Raw genomic sequence first — 23,319 nt, 5'->3', positions numbered from 1 at the left:
CCTCGAGCCTACAACAATGGTGCAGTCGGATCTCCAATGTGTTGAGCGAGCCGGGCGTAGCGAGAGGATGAAGCTCACGTTCACTCTCTTTCTCTCTCTCACACAGTAGACGGCAGCGCTAAAGTTTGATTATGATTAAAGTCCTTTTACAAAATGACGTAGGTACCTTATATACTAAGGCTACCTTAGGTTTAACCAAAAATGGGGTTGAAAGGGTCAAATGGCTTTGTATTTACAATCTTGAAGTGCCATTGCACCCCGGCTTCTGAAACTAGAATACCTACTCGTTACAAATGACGTTTATAGCCACAATCCGCAGCATTTCATAACTCGCAAAAGATAAGACTTTGGTACGAAACTTGAGTTATGTTGTGTTGTTGACCCAACGGTCAACATTCCCCCCTTCCGCGTTCATGTCATCCCCGACATGACTTGATTGTCGATGGCGATGTGGTCTTTGCTGTCATTTTGTTGTTGGAAATAAAGTCTAGACTGTAGCCTTTGCAATAGCTTGTCTTGTTCGTCTAATCCGATGTACATAGTATTCTCATGATTTAGGAAAATCATAATTGATGACGAACTTTATGTCTTTCACATCCACGCTCCGAGCTGCAGCATCTGTTTCTGTCATTATAGGTCTACTGCCAGATCTAAACTCAAAAAGAACCCACTGCCATTTAACTTGACTCTTATCATCATGGATAGAGAAAGCTCCATCCATCACTTGCTCCAACAAATATGTCAATTCAGAGTATTTGTGATTCTCAGAAACAACTTCTACAATCTGTAGAATTGAGGGATTGGCTTTCTGATCTTGTGAGCCAATGACAACTTTGTAAGGATTTTGTAGAAATTGTATGGCTAAACCCTTAACTTCTTTAGGCCAAGTTGCACTCCAATGCAAAGACAGTCTGTTAGGCCGAATCCAGGACTTAATTATTCTAATTTGAGGTTTAAAACCCTAACGAGCATTCGATGCGCATTATCAAGGACAAGCTTTTGCAATCCTCTGATTACCCTTATGTATGCTCTTTGTCATTGAGGACTTCTTTGTTCCTGTGCAATCATGTTGTTAGTGTTGTCTGCAGCTTTGTCATTGTAGGCCATTCTTCGACTCGCCATTGAGGAGAAGTATGCTATGATCTGAAATTGGCGCTCCAATTCATTTGTCAATTGATTTGAGTAGCATTTCCTTATTTTTGATGTAGAAGGAATATGTACAAGAGGATGGTGATAGGTGTCCTAAGATTAGGGTCTAAAACCTGGATGACCAAAGGGAAAAAACCCGGTGGGAAAAAAATGCCTTTGGTATACGCTCTTATTGGAGTTGAGCAGTTGAACGTGAAGTACATGTTCATGAAAGGTGAGTGCTTGGGTGAAACACGGAAAGAGTGCCTGATGTAAGTGCCAATTATAGGACACTCTATATGCATATGAGAAATTTGTCAATAAAAGCATGCAATGTGAAAGAAGGAGATGATGGGTGTTTCGAGGAATAAATGTAGCACATGTGACATCAAAAGATGTCTCAATAGCTTCCACCTTTCCAAGAAGGGGTTTCGATGTAGAAGTTTCTCCACTCGCATCTCACTGTGCTCAATACGTGAGTGTCTTTTGGACCTTCTCCTTCACTTCACCAAACTTAAGTATAGTAGACTTCGACTCTTTTGCTCACCTATACCAGCATGAGCGACACAACATAAATATGCTCAACTCTTCCAGCTTGAGCAGTACCTAGAATAGCTAAGACGCTTAGACCACATAGAATAGTACTTGAAGTTTTGAGACTAACACCTCACTCATTTTGTGGCTTAGCTGCTCGACTTTGCCTTGTATGACTTGTCGGTTGCATGTTGACACTGCTTTGTGACAAGTTCTTCGGCTGTTGTAGTGGCTGCTGAGACATACTTCGTGAAGTTTCATCGTTTTCCTGTACCTTCTTCTCTTTGTAGTGCTCAGGCCTCTCGTCAGTCTTTTCTTCATGTGGATTATGGATTTTTTTAAATTTTTTCTTAATAATAAACAAAGAAAATCCTAAAACAACTCAACAAAAGAAAAATCATTCAAATAGAAATCTAAATGCTATGTACACTATACACATGTCCCTAGGGGCTCATATATGGATTTTGTCCCCATACTCCTCTGTAACACTACTATGAGGGCATATACTCTAAATTTTGTCAAAAAATTATCACAATAAAACGCAAAAATTCAATGCATCTCACAAAACATTGGCCTCTAATAGTCATAATGTTAAGTCCGCATTCAGAATTCCTCCCCTCTTCCTATTTGGAGTCATCCTTTACGACAGGGTATCGCAAAGGGTATGTGTTGTGCTTGGGCAATTAAAAGTTGTGCCTATGCAGGCCTTGTAATGTAGCCCTATTATGCATACACAGTCAATGCATGGAAAAGATTTATGTTGTGCAAGATGTGGGTATAGACAATTTGCTTATTGGCATTTGTTGGCGAGGCTTCCTATTCTAAGCAATGTAATGGTCTTTGAAGCTCCTGTATCGTTGCTTGATTGAAGCGACTTGCTCTCTTCTAACTGTACTATAATCGTAGGAAGAATTGTAAGAATTCAAGCGGCGATGCACTAACAACAATTTTGTTGTTCTTCTTTGGGACCCATTTCTTTGCGATTATTGGTTGTTTTGTTGTTGGCTCTAGTTTGGGAACCCATACTTGCCCATGCTTCGTTTGTGTTTGAAGAGACTTCTTTGGGATCCACCTTTTTGTTGTGTGAGTCGACAGTGGTCTTTGCTTCAGCCCTTGTATGCTTGGTTGGTGACGGGATTCAGGCTTTGAAAGTTGATACTGTGGTTGTTTTGGAATCCAAATGAATTCCTGACTTTTTTGTGCTTGAATCAACTTCTTTGGAGCCCAAACCGGAGTTGTGAAAGCTTGTGACTTTGTGATATTCTTACCCATTCGTGCATGCTTTCCTTGTTTTTGTTTTGGTGTTGGATCTTGTGATTTGTCATTAGAGATCTTTGTCTTCTTGATCCATATCTGTTTTTGGCCGATCTGGTTTTTTGGTATCCAGATTTGTCGAGCTTTTTGGCTTTGACTTGTTGTCTTGTTCTGTTGACCTGTCATGCTTGTTGCTGAAGGGGTTGGTGATAGTGATGGCCTGAGTTGATGATAGGGGATGTCGTAAGATTCATCACTATCGCTACTATCCTCAGCAAGGTTGACTGCTTGTACTTTCCCTTGATTTTTTGGTTGGTAGTGGAAAGCTACTGTCTGTTTGCTCGTGGGTGGTAGTTTCTTGGAGGACTTTTCTAGCCCATTGATTAGAGCATTGTTAGCTCGTTTCTCTGGTCGTATTCCTCCTAGCTGAGTCTTTGCATCCTTATTAGGATCCATGTATGAGGATGCTTGTGGTGGCTGTGTCTTCACCGAGGACTTTGGAATCCACTTTTGATGCACTTTATTCGTGTAGCGATGACATTGATTCCCGGGTCGTTGATCTTCTTGAAGCTCAAAGTGTTCTACAGATTCATAGAACTCGTCGTCTTCTTCATCTTTTGATTCTCCACATTTCTTTGTTTGCTCCTTATGTCGCGAGCTTGTTGATGTCTGGTTCTCTTCATTTTCCTGGATTACACTCACTGCAAAATAAGGAACGACATCATAGCCATTTTCATCACAAAACTTTGTTGTGGGAGCATCCTCCACGGCGCACATGTCCAGAGTAGACAAGATGTGCTCCCATCCAAAAGGCTCTAACTCTTCTTCAGGAAATGGTTCTGGGATATAGTCCATATCCTCTATAACTCGCTCTAGGATACATTCCTCGCGTTTCAAGCTACCGCATTGTGAAGCTCCACACATCCACAGTTCTTTAGGCTTACCTAACCAAGCTGGAAGTTCTGATCCTGCAACTGTGGGAGAATCAAACTCCTCAACTGGTGTTCTCGTCACATCCATATAGCTATGGTCCCTCAAGTTTATCTTTGTTATGGTTTCTATATGTCTCATGTATATATGGTCATAACCCCAATCTTGGACCATTTTCAATTGTCGCATGAATGGTCTTCCCAGAATGATGTCATAGTTGTTCTTATTGCCAAAGTCAACAACAGCAAAAGTGTGTTCATATTCAATGCCACAAGAAGTAACAATCACTTTTTCTAGCAGTCCTAGGGGCTTTTCCTTGTGTCCGATTGCAAGCTGCAGGGTCATTCGTGTGGATATCAAGGCAAGTTTTCCCCATTTTTTCCAAACCTCTTTGGTTGCAATGGCCACGCCAGCTCCACTGTCAAGGATTGCCATGGTTTTTACACCATTGAATTCCATAGGAAGGGTGGTATTTCCATCTTCTCCCTCATAATACTCGCCTACCTTGTTTAATGGCACTGGCCTACTATTTAGTTGAGGCATTTCAAGCTCTTTGAGGCCTTCCTCAATTCGATTCATTGGGGTTTTTACACCAAATTTCTCTAGGAATTTACCCACATTCGCCCACATGTTTGGTCTTATTCTGAGCAACTCGGCTAGAATTATTGTACAGGTGACTGGGGAAGATAGAATATCTACTAGCCCCTTTGAATCGATGGCCTTGTTGGAAGACAGTCTCTGTGATGGGACTGCAACCACATCTGACTTGGTCTCGTACTCTCCCATGTAGGACGGTAGTGTTCTTAGCGAATGGGGTTGACTATCCATAGATTGTACAGATCCTTTGTTGCCCCAACAAGATTGCACGTCTAGATTTATTTGAGATCCAGTCTCAAATTCCTCTATTGGTGGTAGAAACACTCCTCGTTCATCACCAGTCTTGTCTACTCGTCTTCTTGGGTCATCGCCTTCATTGGCCTCTCTGACTTGCTTCCACAATTCGTCAAGACCATCTATCTCTTTACAATCCTCAGGTATAGCTTGGTGAAATCCCTTGGAAGATTTATCCATGGTATTCAGTACTATCCTTCATTGGCCTCTCTGACTTGCTTCCACAATTCGTCAAGACCATCTATCTCTTTACAATCCTCAGGTATAGCTTGGTGAAATCCCTCGAAAGATTTATCCATGGTATTCAGTACTATCCTTGGTTCTAATGCTCGGTCTTTGAGGTTTGGTTTGTGCTCATGACTAGAATATGGCTCTTTTAGTTCCTGGTTTGGTGGGATTACTTGTGTAGGCATGACACGGATCACATCCTGAGGTTTTGTAACTGGTGGTTCTAGTAAAGCTTGGGTTGTTTGAATCATTTTATGGCACATTTCAATTTTTTTCTTTTCTAGTTCCGCATAGGGATATGTCATCCACCTTTGTTCTTGGGTTTGGTTGTTTTAGAGCCTCACATCATAGGCTTTCAAGAGGGCATCTAATGTCTCATTAACCTTCTCTGCCAACACAGATCCTCCTGAACTAGCACTTCTCTGTTTCTCATCCGTGGATGGTTCTTCTAGAGGTTTAACCATCTGTGTAAGAGAAGGTGCCTCCTTTTCCTCATGTTGTTTTATCTTCTCCTCAGCTTCGGTAAGCTTCTCAGCTAGGGATTTTTGCTCTCGTTCCCTGCGTGCTTTCATCCTAGTCTTTCTAGCTTTCCAACTATTTCGTTTGCTCTTGGTTTTCTGACTAGGTGCGTCTGTCTTTGGTCCATCATCTGTCTTTGGACTCTTGACACTTTCCGTGTTCTTTGTCTCTGGATTCTCATCGGCTTTCTTTTGAGCTTGTGCTCTCGTAACCACTTGAATTGGTACGACATTTTCATTTTCTGAGCTACTAGGTAGCTAAACAATCCCTGATACATTTGTCGTGATTTTCCTGATTTGGTTTGGGTTTTTCGGGCAATCGGGGATCAAGTGAGTGATGCCACACTCAAGACAATAGGCATTTACTTCAGCGATCTCCGTATGAGGACATTGTTTGACCAAGTGGTTGTCACGACTTTTGTGACAATCTGTCTCTGGTTGAGGAGATTCTTTTAGCATTTCCTCTTGGCTATAAGCAAGCTTTGACCTAGATAAGCCGCTATTGGCAATGAATCGCAATGTCCTTTCGTCCATTTCATACCTTCTTTCTTTCGACTGAAACCCAAGAGGTGGAGGTTGTACCGGCCTCACCACTCCATGTGTTTCTCTCACATTTTGTTGCTCCGAAGGGTAATACCCACTTTGGTTGCTATACCACATTGTAGCTGGTACTGGCGTTGGTTTATTTGATGCTTCCATCATTGGCATGTATCTCATGTCTACCTGCATTCTAGCACCTGGCAGCAGCGGAGGTTGTTGTCCTAAGACAAGTTGTGGCCTTAAAACTCCTACTGGTCCTGGCGCATTCCTCGTAATGTATCTAGATGGAGTAGGTGCTTCTGGAACAGGTTGTACATACCTCTCCCTAGAAATTTCCATGCTATAATAGCACTCTTCCCCCGTATGGTTCGTACATTTTCTCTCAATTTCATACCACTTCGGCTCTCCCGAATCAGACCTTACAAGAGGAATCAACCTCTTGACCAAGTCGTCGATAAGCTTTTCTTGATCAATAGGTACCGTTGGCTTGGCAATGGGCTCACTTATCTGTGAAACACTGTGCTGAGAGGATGTGTCATCTCCTTGACTCTTTAAGTCCTTTTCTTTGTATGCCTCACAGTTATCCACTAGATAAAGAGCTTCTTTGATCAACTCGTTTAGCGTCATCCTCCTTATCATATGCAGATCCTTCTCAAGGCCCGCATCTCTCATTCCATGGATAAAGGTCAGCATCAGTCGTGCTTGTGTAGGTAATTCCACTCTCGGACAGAGCTTAACATATCTCTTGAGTCGTAATGATGCTTTGCGTACTGATTCATTCTCTTTCTATTTGAATCTATGGATTTGCGAGACCGTGTTGTGAGCAATTCCTTTTGGTGAGAATTCTTCAATAAACTCCTCAAACAGCTCATCTAGGGTCTCAAAATCCCATTTTTCCACCGAGTTGAACCATGTAGCTACATCATCTTCTAGAGTCAATCCAAATCCCGCAAACTGTGTCGCAAAATCTGAAACTTCGTCTGCTCTAATCACTCTTCTAAAAGCCGTTACGTGATCTCTCGGATCTTTATCTCCGGAGTATTTTCTTTTTACCCATTTCTGGACTTGGGATGGTCTAACTCGTGGATTGTCTACAAGTCTAACTAGACGTTGATACCATGATCATTTATTCATTTTTATTGACATAATGATGATATTTTGTTAATACTTTGATGGTATTCATTGATCACTACATTGATAAATGTTGATTTATGTAGTATATACACATATCATTTGTATCACGTAATCACACATTTTGTACTTTTACGTTTATACTTTATGTACCATATGTTGTCGTGCGTATATATGTCGTCAAAAGAGTGGCGTCGCGAACCATCTCTTATGGCATTGTGAACGTAATTATTTCATTAACGATGCTAATAATTTTCATGACATGTTTTTCTTTGGAGTCTATGATCTATGTAGGATTGATCAAAGAATTGATTTTATGAAGACAAACTTGGTGACAATAAAAGATTTATGAAGATATGTTTGGTAATGCCATATTGATGACAACATGAAGACATGTTTGGTGATGCGATATTGATGACAAGCTACACAGCAGACTCACGGAGACACTTTTGATTACAAGCTAATCGATAGCTTTTACACCTCTTTATTGAACCTTTGTATTCATTATTGTATTTGATAGGATAGGAGTAATGTAACTCCTCATAAAACATTCATTGTAAAAGGAGTGATGTAGCTCCTCGTAAACATTTGTATATTCAATGATTTTTATAATATAACGGTGGGTGTATATAGAGCTATGGGTTTTTCCCTTGATCCCCCAAGGGTTTTTCATCCACAGTTAGGGACCCTTATTTGAGCGGGGGTGTTGAGCTTATATGTGAAGCTACTCAATATATGGCTTCTCTATATATGGCACCCAGGTCCCCTCTATATATACATCATCTCATGTGTGTATTCTACACACTTTGGGGTTCTACTTCTGTGTTCTCTCCTTCTCTCTCAACATTTTTGGCCTGTTTGACCCCAGACTTGACCCAAAGCTTCCCCTTGATGTCAGCAACCCAGTGGTATGCTCAGATTTTTGTTTGGATTTCAAAAGTCCCAAATTTTAGCTGTTCTTGCCTTTTTTCAGTCAAAAGTGCTAAAGTCCGCTCAATCTTCCCTTTCACTGACCCACATGAGATGAAATTTATCACATGCACTCAATACCACATTTAAAACATGCCTTTGAAGTCACCCTATGGTTTGGTCTCAAAAATTATGCCTTGGGCATAATTTGGGTAGGATGTCTAGCAATTCTCGTCTTTTGGCTTTGATCTGTCAAAATTTGGTCAAATTTCCACTTTCCAGGTGAAAATAGGGTAAAACCTACCTTCTAAACACACTGGTAACCTCAGATTTTCAAAATTTCCACCAGATCACCCTGTAGACATCCTACGCGTAGGATGTCTACTACTGATTTTTTGAGACTGAAGTGTCCCTGATGCTTCCTTATGCTCTCAGCAAGTGCAAGTATGCTTCACAGTTGCAAAAACATGAAAAAATCACTCAATTTAAGCCTTTGCTGAAATTTTACGTTCTCTGACTCCGCCTTTTGGCTTTTGGTCAACAAAAATAGGGAAAAACACCCAAGTCAATATGTTACTAGGGTAAAACCTACCCTCTGAACCCACTGGTGCAGTCAAAATTTTCAAATTTGGTCTCCAGAACCCCCTTGAGACATCCTACGCGTAGTATGTCTATGTTTACAGAATTGCAGGTTTTCTTCACAGAACCCTTGCAAATGCTCTTTTATATGCACAGCATCAGTCAGTCATAAAAAAAACATCCACAAAAGCTTGTTTAATGCACTTTGACCCTCAAAAGCACACTTTTCCGTGATTTCAAATGCAATCAAGCACTTTAGCAAATAATTCAGTGATGAATAGCTCTAGATCAGAATCGGATCACTTACCTAAAGCTACTCCTACAAGTCATATGGGGTTTTGCATCTATGAGTAGAAAAACGCTTCACTGCCACACACGGACTAGTAAACGCTTTTATCACCTCACAAATCACTCGACCACCAACAACTACTCTAATCCACAGATCCTAACTAAACCTATCTAGTCGCAGACCCTCAGCAAGACACACGCTTCCTGGGTATCCACTTGATCGCGGAATATCCTCTCCCGGATCCACTTAAGAAAAACGCTTTCTTTAGCCGAAACTAAATCAAGAAACCATCACACGAGTGTTAGTAGGAAACCTACTTAGGTCCTTGTGTCCCCGGCAGCGGCGCCAATGTTGGACGGGAAGGGACTCACACACCCATGAAGTGCATGCAAACACTACCTAGATCAACATAATGTCAATCGAGGACACAGATGACACGATAGGCACATGGAGGAAATCTCTTAAGCTTGTTAGTCTGAGACCATCCTACACATACAACACTCTGGAAGGCCAACTAAACCACAATCAAGAACCTCACTGCCCTCAACTACACCACCTAGCCACATACACACATGCGTAAGGTAACTCACCTAATCATGCCAGATTCGTAGGAAACTTAAGGAACACCATCCCCTCACTAGGATACACCTGTCCCTAAGCTTCTACACTCAAAACCCTCACTCTAAACCCATCTGCAGAAAACGCGTAGGATGACAGATCCGAATTTCAAAAGTGCCCGAAATTGAAATTTATGAGTACCTATGGGTAGCTTATGTCTCCACGATACTATAGACTACTAGCATGCAGAAAACAGACATCGTTTGATACACTTACGGCCACAAATAGCTCGTAGATGCGTCGACGTGTGCGCTTCGTCTCGCGTGGAATGCTTGGCATTGTCGCGTAGCTCTCCTCGAGCCTACAACAATGGTGCAGTCGGATCTCCAATGTGTTGAGCGAGCCGGGCGTAGCGAGAGGATGAAGCTCATGCTCACTCTCTTTCTCTCTCTCTCACACAGTAGACGGCAGCACTAAAGTTTGATTATGATTAAAGTCCTTCTTCAAAATGACCTAGGTACCTTATATACTAAGGATACCTTAGGTTTAACCAAAAATGGGGTTGAAAGGGTCAAATGGCTTTGTATTTAAAATCTGGAAGTGCCATTGCACCCCGGCTTCTGAAACTAGAATAACTACTCATTACAAATGACGTTTATAGCCATAATCCGCAGCATTTAATAACTCACAAAAGATAAGACTTTGGTACGAAACTTGAGTTATGTTGTGTTGTTGACCCAGCGGTCAATAGGATCTCGGATGAAGTTGGAGATTTTAGGACAAGGATTATGGTGAGACTTGAGCAGGCTTAAACAACGATTGTAAAAGAAGACAATTTGTTATTCTTGGCTTCTGGCAAGATCCTAGCTCCTACCAAAGGCTATGCTTGTTGCAAAATTGCCTTAACACAGCACATGAACAGAAACTGATGTGCATATTTTGATGGTTTACCATTCGCATTTAGACACTTAGGCCTACACATACGAGTGTCATCAAGGGTCTTGATAGCCTGCAAGACAACCCACCTCCTATCCAAGTGCGAGAATGAGGAGGCAAACTCACCTCCTCCTGCACAATGGCATGCCCATGAAGTATAGAAATGCGTAGAAGTGTTGAAGAGATGCACACAATATGGTCTCCACTTTCTTCCTCCGGGGCGTCCAAGACCCCTCGGTAAATGAAGGCGTGGAACTGAACGACTGTCTTCCTATCACATTGAATTTTCTCTACCTCTAATAGGTTCACCATTAAAGGATAGAATTCATCCTTATGTGCATGATGTCTGACAAATTGCAGAATTGGGATGTATGTGGCCATGCCAAATACGTAAATCCCCAAACAATAAGACTCAACCAGAGTAATCCATGCCTTCAATGTCCATAGTCCTCTTGTAAGTGCCAGTTAAGCCCTTGTGGCTCCAAGCCCACTACATGATTGAAGTCGCTATCAAATTCATTTCCATGTGGACACGTAGTCGATCAGCTGTTGCTGCCGGTTTTAGTAAAGACACTATATCATCCAGGCTGAATTTTGTTGGAGGGAGCACATGATCGTGAGGGAAGGGACAAAGCCTACTTGGAGTAGAACCTATATCATCCTTCAAAAATAAATGAGGTGAGGTGTTGTGTGAAGATCTCCGAGTGTTGGGCGAGCAGGAGTTTAAGCAGTTGCTCAAGTCGCTCTTCCTTTGAGCGCCCGAGTGGAGGCTCATGTTTTCCCTACATGTATGTCTTGAGAACGAGGACAGAGAGAGTTGAACCATGACAGGGGAGGAAGAGGGCGAGTTGGTAGATAGGAAGTGAGAGAGAGAGAGAGAGAGAGAGAGAGAGAGAGAGAGAGAGAGAGAGAGAGAGAGAGAGCAGTATCGGGTCGGTAGAGATGAAGAATCACCAGTAGGTGGTATAGAGATATGTGTTGGGATTAAAGCCCAAGTGGCCTCTTATACAGATATGGACAGTCGTCCGCCTAACTCGCTTATCACCAACTCTTTGTATATACTCACTTATACTTGTGTGACTAATAATATTTGGGAGATAACCCTTCAACAAATTCTCTGTGTACTGTGTAATCTCTCTGTCTGTGTATGTGTGTGTGTGTGTGTGTGTGTGTGTGTGTGTGTGAGTTGATCTAAGCTCCGCTCCGCGGCTTCAATTGGTATCAGAGCGAGGTTCAGTGCATTTTCACGTAATCGTGCGCGCACGCACTTTTCAGGTAGATTCTGGATCCGAAGCTTGGAAATTCACACTCGGTGTTCCGGGAGTATTTCCAGCAAGTGACCTTGTGGTTTTACCCCCTTTTCGAAGCTGTTTATGCCCTCAAAATTTCATTCTAAGAACTACATCAAAAGATAGGTTTCAGCCGCAAAGAAACCCGTCTTGTGTAGATTGGCAAGCAGAAGGTGGTCGGCATCGACATACATCACTCATTAGTCTTCAAAGCATCATCCATAGATTAGGTACACATATATATCACTAGATATATATATTGCAGTCTGCATTGCTACTTCTTGTGCTTGCCAGGTTCTAGGGGAAGTGTGGCCATACGATGGCTTGACACCACTGGCATGTATTGCAGATTGATGTACTATGATTGTGGGTCTTCTAGTTGTGAGTCAGGCTAGCAGACAGACCGCCATAGCGGTCATAGGTCAGTGATTGGTCTATTGTAGGATGTATGCTAGTTCTGCGTAGTTTGCTGAGCCATCTGAGAGGGTCGTGTGTGAGGTTTTTTGAAGCCAAGCACTGGGGGCTCGGTTACCCAGTGTGAGGTGGATTAGTTTGTTGGAGTTTCCCTCTACACGCATCTTCTTCAACGACTTTTATCCCATAGGATGTGTGACTGTGTAGACACTGGATTGCATCTTGTGCGTCAAGCTGTTGAGGCATTGTTCAGGGTTCAGTCTTGAGACAGTATATAGGTTCTGTGATCGCCCAGACAGGAGACAGTGTATGCTTAGAGGGTAGCATTTTACAGAGACTTTAGATTTGTCACTGATCAGCTATTTATGGTTGTTTTTGAGCTATCCTTTGGTTTCTAGAGCTCAGTTTACAGGGGATACTCTGTCAAAATTTTTCAAAATACTGACAGTTCTTGAGGAGAGGTGTTCAGCTTGTTGTTTTTAACTTGTTTATTGTGTACAAAGGCTAGTTTATAGGGGAAACTCTGGCGGATTTTTCCCAGGAGTAAACACTTTGGCAAACATGGCATCTTCTCAAAGTGAGACTCTTTACAACATAAAGAAGCTGGATGGCACAAACTTTCCATTCTGGAAGAAGCAGATTTTGCAGGTTTTGGTGTAGTAAAAACAAGTGAAGCCACTGAAGCTCAAAGGGGAGAGACCAGAAGGTATGTCTGAAGATGACTGGAAAGAGCTTGACGAGTTAGCTTGTTCCACAATCATGTTGACACTGGCAGAAAATGTTTGCTTCAATGTAGCAGAAGAGACTACAACGTATGGCGTATGGAAAAAGCTATGTGGTATGTACGAGAAACAGAGTGTTGCTTCTTAGATTTACTAGCTCAAGAAATTGGTGGATTTGAAGATGAAGGAAGGGACAGCCATGTCAAATCATCTCAATGAATTTCACACAATTTTCAGCCAGTTAATAGCACAGGAGATAGTCTTTCCAGATTGAGTGAAGTCTATGTTTCTCTTAATCACTTTGCCAGACAGTTGGGGTACTTTTCGCACGGCATTAAGTAATTCTATCGCGCCAGAGGGTCTTATAAGTGCTAATGTAGAAGGCAGCTTGCTTACAGAGGAAGTGAATGGGAAGAACATTGACAAAGGCAAAGGCAATAGTGCTTTGGTTGTTCGAGGGAGACACTAGTCTAAAGAGAAGAAGGGTAAGAAGGAACAAAACCGAAGTAAGTCTCGTGACTCAAAGTCAAAGGATGACATAGAATGCTGCCATTGTGGCAACAAGGGTCACATGAAGAGAGACTAGTGTACAAAGTGGAAACAAGAAAAAGGCAAAACAAAGAGTTCTGAGCAAGATGAAAAGAAGAGTTCAGTGAAGATTAAAGAGGTGAATGTCACAGGATATGGTTCAGATAGTGATTCTGTTATAGCAGCTGGTGACATCTTCCTCACAAGCAACTTTGATTCTGTTTTCTTGACTGCAGAGGATGGACACGCTATGAGTGATTGGATGATCGACTCAAGGGCATATTTACATGTTTCTCCGCACAAAGAGTGGTTTACATCATATGTGGCTACTAAATATTATGTCAGACTTGGCAATGAGCGGGTTTGTGACATACTTGGAGTGGGAGATGTGCAGTTGAAGTTTCAGAATGGCTCTTCTTTATGGCTCAAGAATGTCAGACATGTTCCAGCAATCCAAAAGAGCTTGATTTGTACACTTCACATGTTTCAGAGGTTAAAAACCATGTAATTAATGTGATTGAGCAGCCAAGTGTGTCACTGTGGCATCGTATACTGGGACATATGTCAAAAAGAGGAATGGAAATACTTTCTCGTTATGGTTATTTGCCTAGACTTTCATTACAAGATTTCAATTTTTGTGACCAATGTGTTCATGGTAATCAAACACAGGAACCGCACAAATCAAAGAGGAATCGTAGGGACGAATGTTTAGCTCTTGCGCACAGTGATCTATGCGGACCAATGCCTAGTTTTTCACTAGGGGGAGCAACAAACTTTTGTACATTCATAGATGACTATTCTCGCAAAGTATGGGTTTATTTTGTAAAGCACAAGGATGAGACGCTCACGGTCTTTAAGACATTCTTGCAGCTTGTGGAGAATCGGAGTGGTCAAAATCTAAAGTGCTTGAGAACTGACAATGGTGGAGAGTAAGTTTCCAAAGCTTTTCAAGACTTTTGTGAAGCAAAAGGGATTAAGCGGGAACTTACTGCACCATATAATCCTTCACAGAATGGAGTTGCAGAATGTATGAATAGAACCATATAAGAGAAGGTCAGAAGCATGTTGTCAAATGTTGAGTTGCCTGTTGGATTTTGGGTGGAAGTAGTGGCTACAGCAGTCCATTTGATCAACAGATATCCTACTAGAGTTCTGGAGAGGGAAGCAATGACCAAGATGCTATGGAAAGGAAAGGCTCCTTCATATAATCATCTCAGGATCTTTGGTTGTGAGGCTTATAGCCATATTTCTAAGGATTTGAGGAATAAGTTAGTAGGAAGTGTATATTTCTTGGCTACAGAGAATCGGGCAAGATGGGTTACCGGCCTTGGGATCTTGAGTCCAGAAAAGTTATTCATAGCAATGATGTGCATTTCAATGAAGCCAAGTTTCACGCTAAGCAAGAGAAGATAAGGGAGATCAGAAGAGTTGTCTTCAGGGAAGATGGACCTAGTGCTAGCACATCAAGACATCATGGTCAAGCTCAGGAACAACCTATAGTGGCTAGAGAGGCAGAATCAGTTGTGGTGAGACGTTCTGAGCGTGTCTCCAAACCACCTGATCGCTATGTGCCACCTCTACATTATGTCATGCTCACGGATTGCGGAGAGCCATCTTGTTAAGGAGGCATTACAAGTGGTTGACTCGAAAAAATGGAGGTTGGCCATGCAATCAGAGATGACGGCTCTGCATAAGAATCATACGTGGGATTTGGTTCAATTGCCAGAGGGCAAGAAAGATCTACCTTGTAAGTGGGTTTACCGGTATAAGCTTACTCCTTGTGATGGACAGCCAAAATACAAAGCACGGTTGGTTGCTAAGGGTTTTAAGCAAGAACACGGAATGAATTTTGATGGAGTCTTTTCACCAGTTGTCAAGATGACAATGTTGAGAAGTGTACTTGCTTTGGTTGCCAAACATGATCTGCATTTACATTAGATGGATGTGAAAACGGCATTTCTTCATGGAGATTTCCATGAGGAGGTTTATATGTAGCAGCCCGAAGGGTATGTTGATAAAGGCAAAGAGAAATTAATATGTTGTTTGAGAAAGAGTCTCTATGGCAAGTTTCACCAATTTATGCTTTCTCAAGGAGACAAGAGATTTGAGACAGATCATTTCCTGTATACTCGACAAGCTAAGAATGGTAGCTTGATAATCATCATCTTGTATGTGGATGACATGTTACTTGCTGGTAGACAAATGGTAGAAATTTCATCTCTTAAGTCAAAAATGGCAAAGGTTTTTGACATGAAAGACATGGGTGAGGCAAGTCATATACTGGCTATGCGTATCCAACCAAATAGGTCAAAGAAGATGCTTTATTTATCTCAGGAAGAGTATATTGATAAGGTGTCGCAACATTTCCATATGGACAGAGGAAAGGCATTGATGACACCGTTGCCATCATATGTGAAACTAAGCAACCAAGATTACCTATAGTTTGAGGTGGAAAAGGTTGAAATGGATACGGTGCCGTATGCGTCTCCATGTGGGAGTTTGATGTATGCAATGATTGCTACATGCTCGGATATTGCATTTGCAGTGGGAGTGGTTAGCAGATATATGTCAAATCTCGCCAAGAAACATTGGGAGGCAGTGAAAGGTATCATGAGATATTTAAAACATACAAAGAGTATGCGCATATTCTATGGTAGTCAGGATTTGAGTGTCAGAGGATACACTGACTCAGATTATGCAGGAGACTTAGATAAGAGGAGATCTACATCAGGTTATGTCTTTACATTGGCTGGAGGTGCCATATCATGGCGATCTCGATTACAAGATTGTATTACGCAATCTACTACAGAGCTGAGTATGTTGCAGCAAATGAGGCATGCAAAGAAGCTATTTGTCTTGGTAGATTGGTAGACTTGGGAACCAAAGTAGATATGACAGAGTTATATTGTGATAGTCAAAGTGCTATATAATTGGCAAAGAATCCAGTGTTCCATTTGAAGACTAAGCATATTGATGTGAAATATTACTTCATTAGGGAAGTATCTGAAGACAAGCAGATAAAAATGATGAAGATCCACACGAAGGACAATCCTGCTGATCTACTCACAAAGGGACTTCCAGGAGAGGGCTTTGTGCATTGTTGTGAGTTATTGGGCATTGGATGGATGGCAGCCATGTAAATCTTTGTACATTTATGTTCATAGATTTATAGTTTCTTAAAGTGCCACATTGGACTTTAAGAGGGAGGTTGTTGGGATTAAAGCCCAAGTGGCCTCTTATACAAATATGGCCGGCCGTCCACCTAACTCACTTATCACTGCCTCTTTGTATATACTCACTTATACTTGTGTGAATAATAAGATTTGGGAGATAACCCTTCAATAAATTCTCTGCATACTGTGTAAGCTCTCTGTCTCTGTATCTCTCTGTGTGTGCGTGTGAGAGAGTCAATCTAAGCTCCACTCCACGACTTCAATACATGGCCATCAGCGTGTGGGCAGTTGTGCGATGATCAGTAGCCACCATCACGAGTGAGAGAGAGAGAGTGGCTCCGCATGCTATGCATTGTAGAGGACTATAGTGTGCCAGAACGTGGCTACTCATAGACCTTAAGGTCTATGCAGTGGTGCATGCCAACTAGAAATAATAAATAGTGTTGTTAAACAGAGGTGCTCCTATTTGCTAACTAAAGCCACGCATGGCAAGAAAGGCGGTGCCTACGTCATATCGAGGGAGATAATTTGTGACACCAGTAATTATAGAGACATTACCCGTGCTTTGTGGGCATGTGACGCTCTGTGTTGCATGGCCACTGGCAACTAAGTTGGTGCAATACGTTTGGTTCGTAATTTACATGGCAGGGGTTACTTGTTGTAGATGGTTGTGGACCAACAATGGCAGCAATCGAATGCATTGACGCACCGGAAGGCTCACGATATGGATGAATTTTTTGAAGTGGGGACTATTGTCAAAGGTCACACAGGCACACTGCCATGCAGTATTCCCTCATTATCTCCTCCTGCCTTCTTCATTGTGGGCTGATCTCATGCCCTTCATATGGCATGTTGTTTGTCAGCTACCATAGCTCTTGTCTCATGAGCTTCCTTAGTACTCCCCCTTCCTTGTGCTCTCACGCTAAGCTTCTCTGTTGCCAAGCTTCTCACACCACTAAGATTGCAACAGAGAATGAATATATCTATATATATATATCTATATATATATATATATATATATATATATATATATATATATATATATATATATATATATATATATATATATATATATATATATATATATATATATATATATATATACTTCAAAGCTTTCAAATCGTGTTTCCCACCTCTTTCCCACAATGGAGTTCACCCAATTGTGGTAAATGGGTTATCCATTGGAGCTTGAGACGAGAATAAGTGTGCAAGTCTATGAGCTCTCTTAGAGGCAACCAGATCTTATTATTCCACTTGTTACCTCAATTCCCTCGGTCTTCTTGAATAATAGTTCATGAGTTCAAAACTCTTAAAAAAAAATTTGGACGCCTCTCTTTACATCTTCGTCTGATGTCAAAACTTCTCTAATTATTCGTCACTTGAGATTGTTCCTTTGATGTTGAAGCTTTTCATATTCTTCGCTCCATGCTAATCTGCATTAACTAAACTCTCCTAATCAAGCTAATCTTAATTTGATTGAATCACATAACCATTCTATGCACCTATGGGAATAAAACAGTCATGCTAAGCATCATGCTAATAAAATAAGTAAATTAAGAAAACTTAGCTGTGGGATGTGAGTTCCGATACCACTGCTACAAACGGATGAGTGGAAGACCTTGCGAAATACCAAAGACAACATATTGTAACCCATAAAATAGACAAATATGCATGCCTAGAAAATATCGTCAGCACATTAAAATAGAGGTCATATGCCAATAGAGAGAGATAGAGCATGTAAGACAGCAGAAGAGCACGTGCAAGTGCGTCTCCTAGAGTGGAGTGCCACACTGACACAACAAGAGAGAAGAGAGGAGAGGAGAGAAGAAACACACAAGCACTGGGTAATCTCCCTCCGTGCAAGAGTGACCATTTTCCTCTTGCAGGTATTTCATTTATAGATTTCTTGAGTGTTCAAATTGAGTACAAACTGGCCGGCCGATCATAAATGGCCAAAGCTCATAAAGAGCACTTAAATCATAAAATGCACATAAGCTGTATATCCTTTCGCAGAGTCCAACAACTATTGTTTCTTTTGCCACCTATTAGTTGCAATAAATAGGTAAATATCAATTACATTACACATGATGCCACAATATATGGTGTTTTGATGCTCGTCAAAGTGGCATGTACAAAAGTGTTGACCGTGTGACCACATATAGCTAAAGGAAAGACAATATAAAATAGAAAAACTTATGCAATCAATCACAAATATATTATGAATTAAAAACCATACAATATGGTTTAGGCACATGAGTACTCTACCTTTGGCACACAAACTCATGCATATTTTTTTGTGATGTCCTTTCTACACGCTTTTGCTTCAATCAGTCTCTAACGAATTTACTCGGGACTATTGAGATCTCGAAAACATGCAAGGCGTTGAAGAACTGGGGGTGCCTCCCTACCTCCAAGATATTGCTTCCATATTTCCCTCTCTTTCAAATATATTTCCTTTTCCATTGTCCACAAGTCCACCCACTTGGTCTGAACCTTTGCATTGATGATGCAAAACTTATCAATGTTAAATAATGTTTCATTTCCACTTGGAAAGAGTAAAGTCATCCTTGCATCCCATCATCTAACCACATGCGAGGTATAGAGGAATCAATAGAAGAAAGATACTCTCAAATATATGAAATTGACTCTTACACAATTAGTCCTTTGTCAATGCATGCCTGTCTCGCTGGGCCCGTAGTACAAAATCTTTGAGAGTCTTTAAAAACCTCTCTAAGAACAACATACATCGTGCATGCACTACTCTTCATATAGCAATCTCCTAAACCACATGAACCAAGAGGTGGACTTGACTAACAAGAATGGATTAAGAAAAGGAATCCTCAATGGCACACACTCTTTCTAGGCAAGTGTTAGACAACAAAGATACCATCTATTTCAATTTTCATAGAGCTTACAAATCTACATAATTATACATGATTACAGTAAGTGCATGTTGAGGATTAATTGTATATAGAGAAGTTAGTAAAATAGAGATATGATATATCTTACTAACTCTGGAAATATCTTCCCTCACTTTATTGTCTCCACATGTGCACATACTCGTGGGAAAAATAACACACTTTTCGATGAAAAGATCGACCAATCTCCCACCTGTGACATTGACAATTTTCTTGAAAACTAGATTATAAGTGGTTTTGTAAGCTTGAAGAGCTCATCAATGGATATCACGTCCGCCTCCTTAATATCGATATATTGGTCACCAGTTTTTTGAATTGATAGTGGGTAGAGTTGATTTGTGATTGGAATTTTGAGCTGGTAATGACATGTGGATGCTATGCTACTGAGCGTAGTTGTTTCCACCCTAGTTGATACAGTAAGTACCACACACTTATCTTGCTTGACATAGCTGTACGTCAAACATCTGATCAAATGTGTTTTCCCACTACTTGGGGATCCTCTGACAATGTGCAAACCTTTTGTGGAATTCACCAAGTGGTAGTATATATTTTGCTATTTGTTTCTGAGTATTAGCCCAACAACAGTAGAAAATTTTGCTAGTACAACCAATGACTTCAAGTAATGGTGATCTTTATCTGGGACACTATTTGATGAATTTGTCAATGTTTCAGCTACTTTGTGCAACATAGTCTTTTGGATGATCATTTGGACAAGTTGGTCTATGTGATTAGAGATTAGAAATTGTGTGTACTCTGTAATTTATATCTCTAGGTCTTCGTTACCCTTATTTATTAGCACTCCACAAAGTAGGAAGATGATGCATTTACAGGTGATATTAGTTCGGCCTCTACACAGAAGGATGTACAAAGAAGTTGTACATTATAAAAGAAAGCCTCTGTGTGGTGTCCTATAAATCTATTGAGCCTTTTCAGATGTGGGATGGTGTTCCCATAGTGGTCTATTGAGCTCAACGCTTTTATTTGTGATGCACAAGGCTTTTGAATAACATGATTCTTGTGGTACTCAAAGAATCTCAAATGTTCTAGCATAGCTAGCATATCGCAGTACAAGTCAAGGGGGTGCATGACAACATTCTATGATCTGGGTAGAATTTGCTACCTCAGATTGAGAGGGGAAGAGTCTATATAGTGAACAACCTCACTGTTTGATATAATGGGAATCTCCAAGCAGTTGAATGTAGCCTCTGTTGCTGAAATTAGTATCGTTAATAGGGATGCAACTATTAGTTTCAATTTAATCTTGTCCAGTCCTTCTAAGCCCAATTTGATTGTTGATTCTACAAATATGTTAAGTGTACCGCTTGTCTCATCCTTCATTGTGTATTCAAGAGAAAATAATATCATATTGATGAGTTTGGGATGCATTGGATATTTATATCAGCTCCCAAAGAAGATGTATGGTTGGGTGGTGAGGCACAACATTACGATACTCAAAACTTGGTTTGATAGTACATTTAATTCAAGCAATGTCGGGTCCATGAGTGGGAGACGCTTTTGCTGGATATCATATGAAAACCCATACTTACACTTACCAGTGTTGTTATGTATGCAACATGCATTACGATAGACATGCATTTGTTTATGGAGGACAAGTTCACGTAGTGTCTCTACATGTATATTACTAGCAGCTGCTATCGAGATATGAGTAGTAATCTTTAATGTAGTTTGATCAATATCTTCATCGTCCATCCATAAGATAACATGGGCATGGATAGTCCCCTTGTTTTGAATCTGTTATTGTATAAGATGGTTGTGAACATGCCCTAGACTTTGGTTTCCATGAAAGATATAGCATTGCATGATTTGTCTCAATTGATTGTGGAAGAGTAGTGCACATTTAGTCGGGAAATCCTTCCAAGAAAATTAAGGATTCATAATTTGGACTGTATTTTTGAGTGTGTGTATCTCCATCCACTTGGTGGAGGTCATTTTATCTACCGTGAATGTAATGAAAGTGTTTGGCAAACCCCATGCAACCACCATGATGATCAAATCCTTCATGATGGAGTGGCAACAATTTTTACAGAAAGACTGAAGCGACGTATGTTTCGGATAGCCTTCTTGTCATTTGAATTGTTGTGTGCCCTTTTATATTTTTCCATATCTCAATGTAAAATAGATGTTGTTGTCCTGTTTGCAATTGATATTGTCTGATTCAATCAGAAGGAGGTATGTCTTGTGCAATGTAAACAACAAGAATAACATATGAATTCTCATCCTAATATAGTCACTGAACCAAATATGGCCATTGTAGTGGCCATGGCCAAATGGAAATAAGAAGGGAAAGACTGCCAATTCTATTGTGATATCTTTTAGATTTAGTCTCAAGTGGGCAAGCCATTGTACATGAATGAAGCTGCAAGGTTGACAAGCAAGTTACCATTGCAAAGTTGAATGGAGCTAAACTTGTGTGTATCATATGTGCTATATGTGCACCGCTGCAATGGTTCAATCATTGTCTACAGGATCAAGAATCTGTTATTGTTTTGTTGGGTAATAGGGTGTATCTTAGTAGGTAATTGAGTAGCTTACTCAATGAAGAGAGAGATATTTTCACACACAAAAGATTATAGAGTAGAGAGAGAGAGAGAGAGAGAGAGCGCACAATATATGTGGTTCACCTAGTGTGGGCTACATCCTTTGGAAAGTAGCTACTTAATGGCTTTAGTACTTTAAACAAGAAGTAAGTTACAAAGAGATTATACCCTTAATATATCTCCCACCTTGCTTCACTCTCACCACCTCACACCCACCTTGTTGCATCAACTTCACATTATGCACCACAATGCTTCACACTCTGTTTTTGTGTGTAGAAGAGGCCTCCTTTTATACGCCAAACGGGCTACCCTCTCTCATGTGAGGTAGCCGCGTGTAGCCGCCCTTGTGTAGACAAATCCAAATCGGACCCTCCAATCCACCCTTGTGTGTCCGTGCTTGAAAGTGTTAGTTTCCAGCAAGTGATTTTTCTTCAAGCACGATGGATTATCCTCATAATGTGGACCTTACAAATGTGCATTTTTAACACATAAATTTACTAGGGGTAAATCAAGCTCTATACTTAACACATTCTCCACTTGAGTCATGAGATCAAAGGAGTATAGTTCAGTGGGAGTTCAATATGGTAGTATCTTGTGCCTTTTCTCAGATATGCTCTTGTATCTTTCTAGTGTCCGATTGTGTAGGATATTGAAAGCAAGTACATTTGAGATGTTTGAAGTAGAAAGTCCTTAGCTACTTGAGCATAGAGCATGATTACTTGTCCAACACAACAATGAATTATCGAGGAGCAACATCCTCTCCAATAATGTGCATGCTATAGCATGAGTATTTTACATCACACTAATGGAAATGTCGGCAACACTGAATAATTGCACATATAGTTGGCGTGCAAGTTATTGTATATAATCAAGGGTGTAGACAGTAACATGGTTCACATGTGAGCTATCTTTTTTACAAGCATTGCAAGATTTTCATGTGCATATTACTTTTGTGTGGTCCAAGGAATTAATGAATAGCACTGAAGCCAAGGTGGTGGAAGTATCTGGTTCAGATGTTGGGTAATGTCGTCTATCATGATATATAAAATCTGCCAGTCTACAATATTGACATATTGTTAGATTATGGGCCAAAAAATCACACCATGTTGTCCAATCTGTCTGTAATGTAGCTACTTCAAACCATGATCTAGCGTATGAATGTAAGGCTAGCTTCATGCTTGTTGACTTGTTGTCTAGCCCTCTGACGGGCGGCTGTTATGAAGTATTGCATTTTGAGCGCTCCTTATTTTTAAAGTAATAGAAGATTAAATATTGTTCACTAAAGGTACGTG

Source organism: Adiantum capillus-veneris, chromosome 2 (assembly GCF_014529385.1).
Source record: "Adiantum capillus-veneris isolate H3 chromosome 2, ASM1452938v2, whole genome shotgun sequence".
Classification (NCBI taxonomy): Eukaryota; Viridiplantae; Streptophyta; class Polypodiopsida; order Polypodiales; family Pteridaceae; genus Adiantum; species Adiantum capillus-veneris.
The sequence above is the reverse complement of the archived record's forward strand: the minus strand, read 5'-3'. Positions refer to the sequence as shown.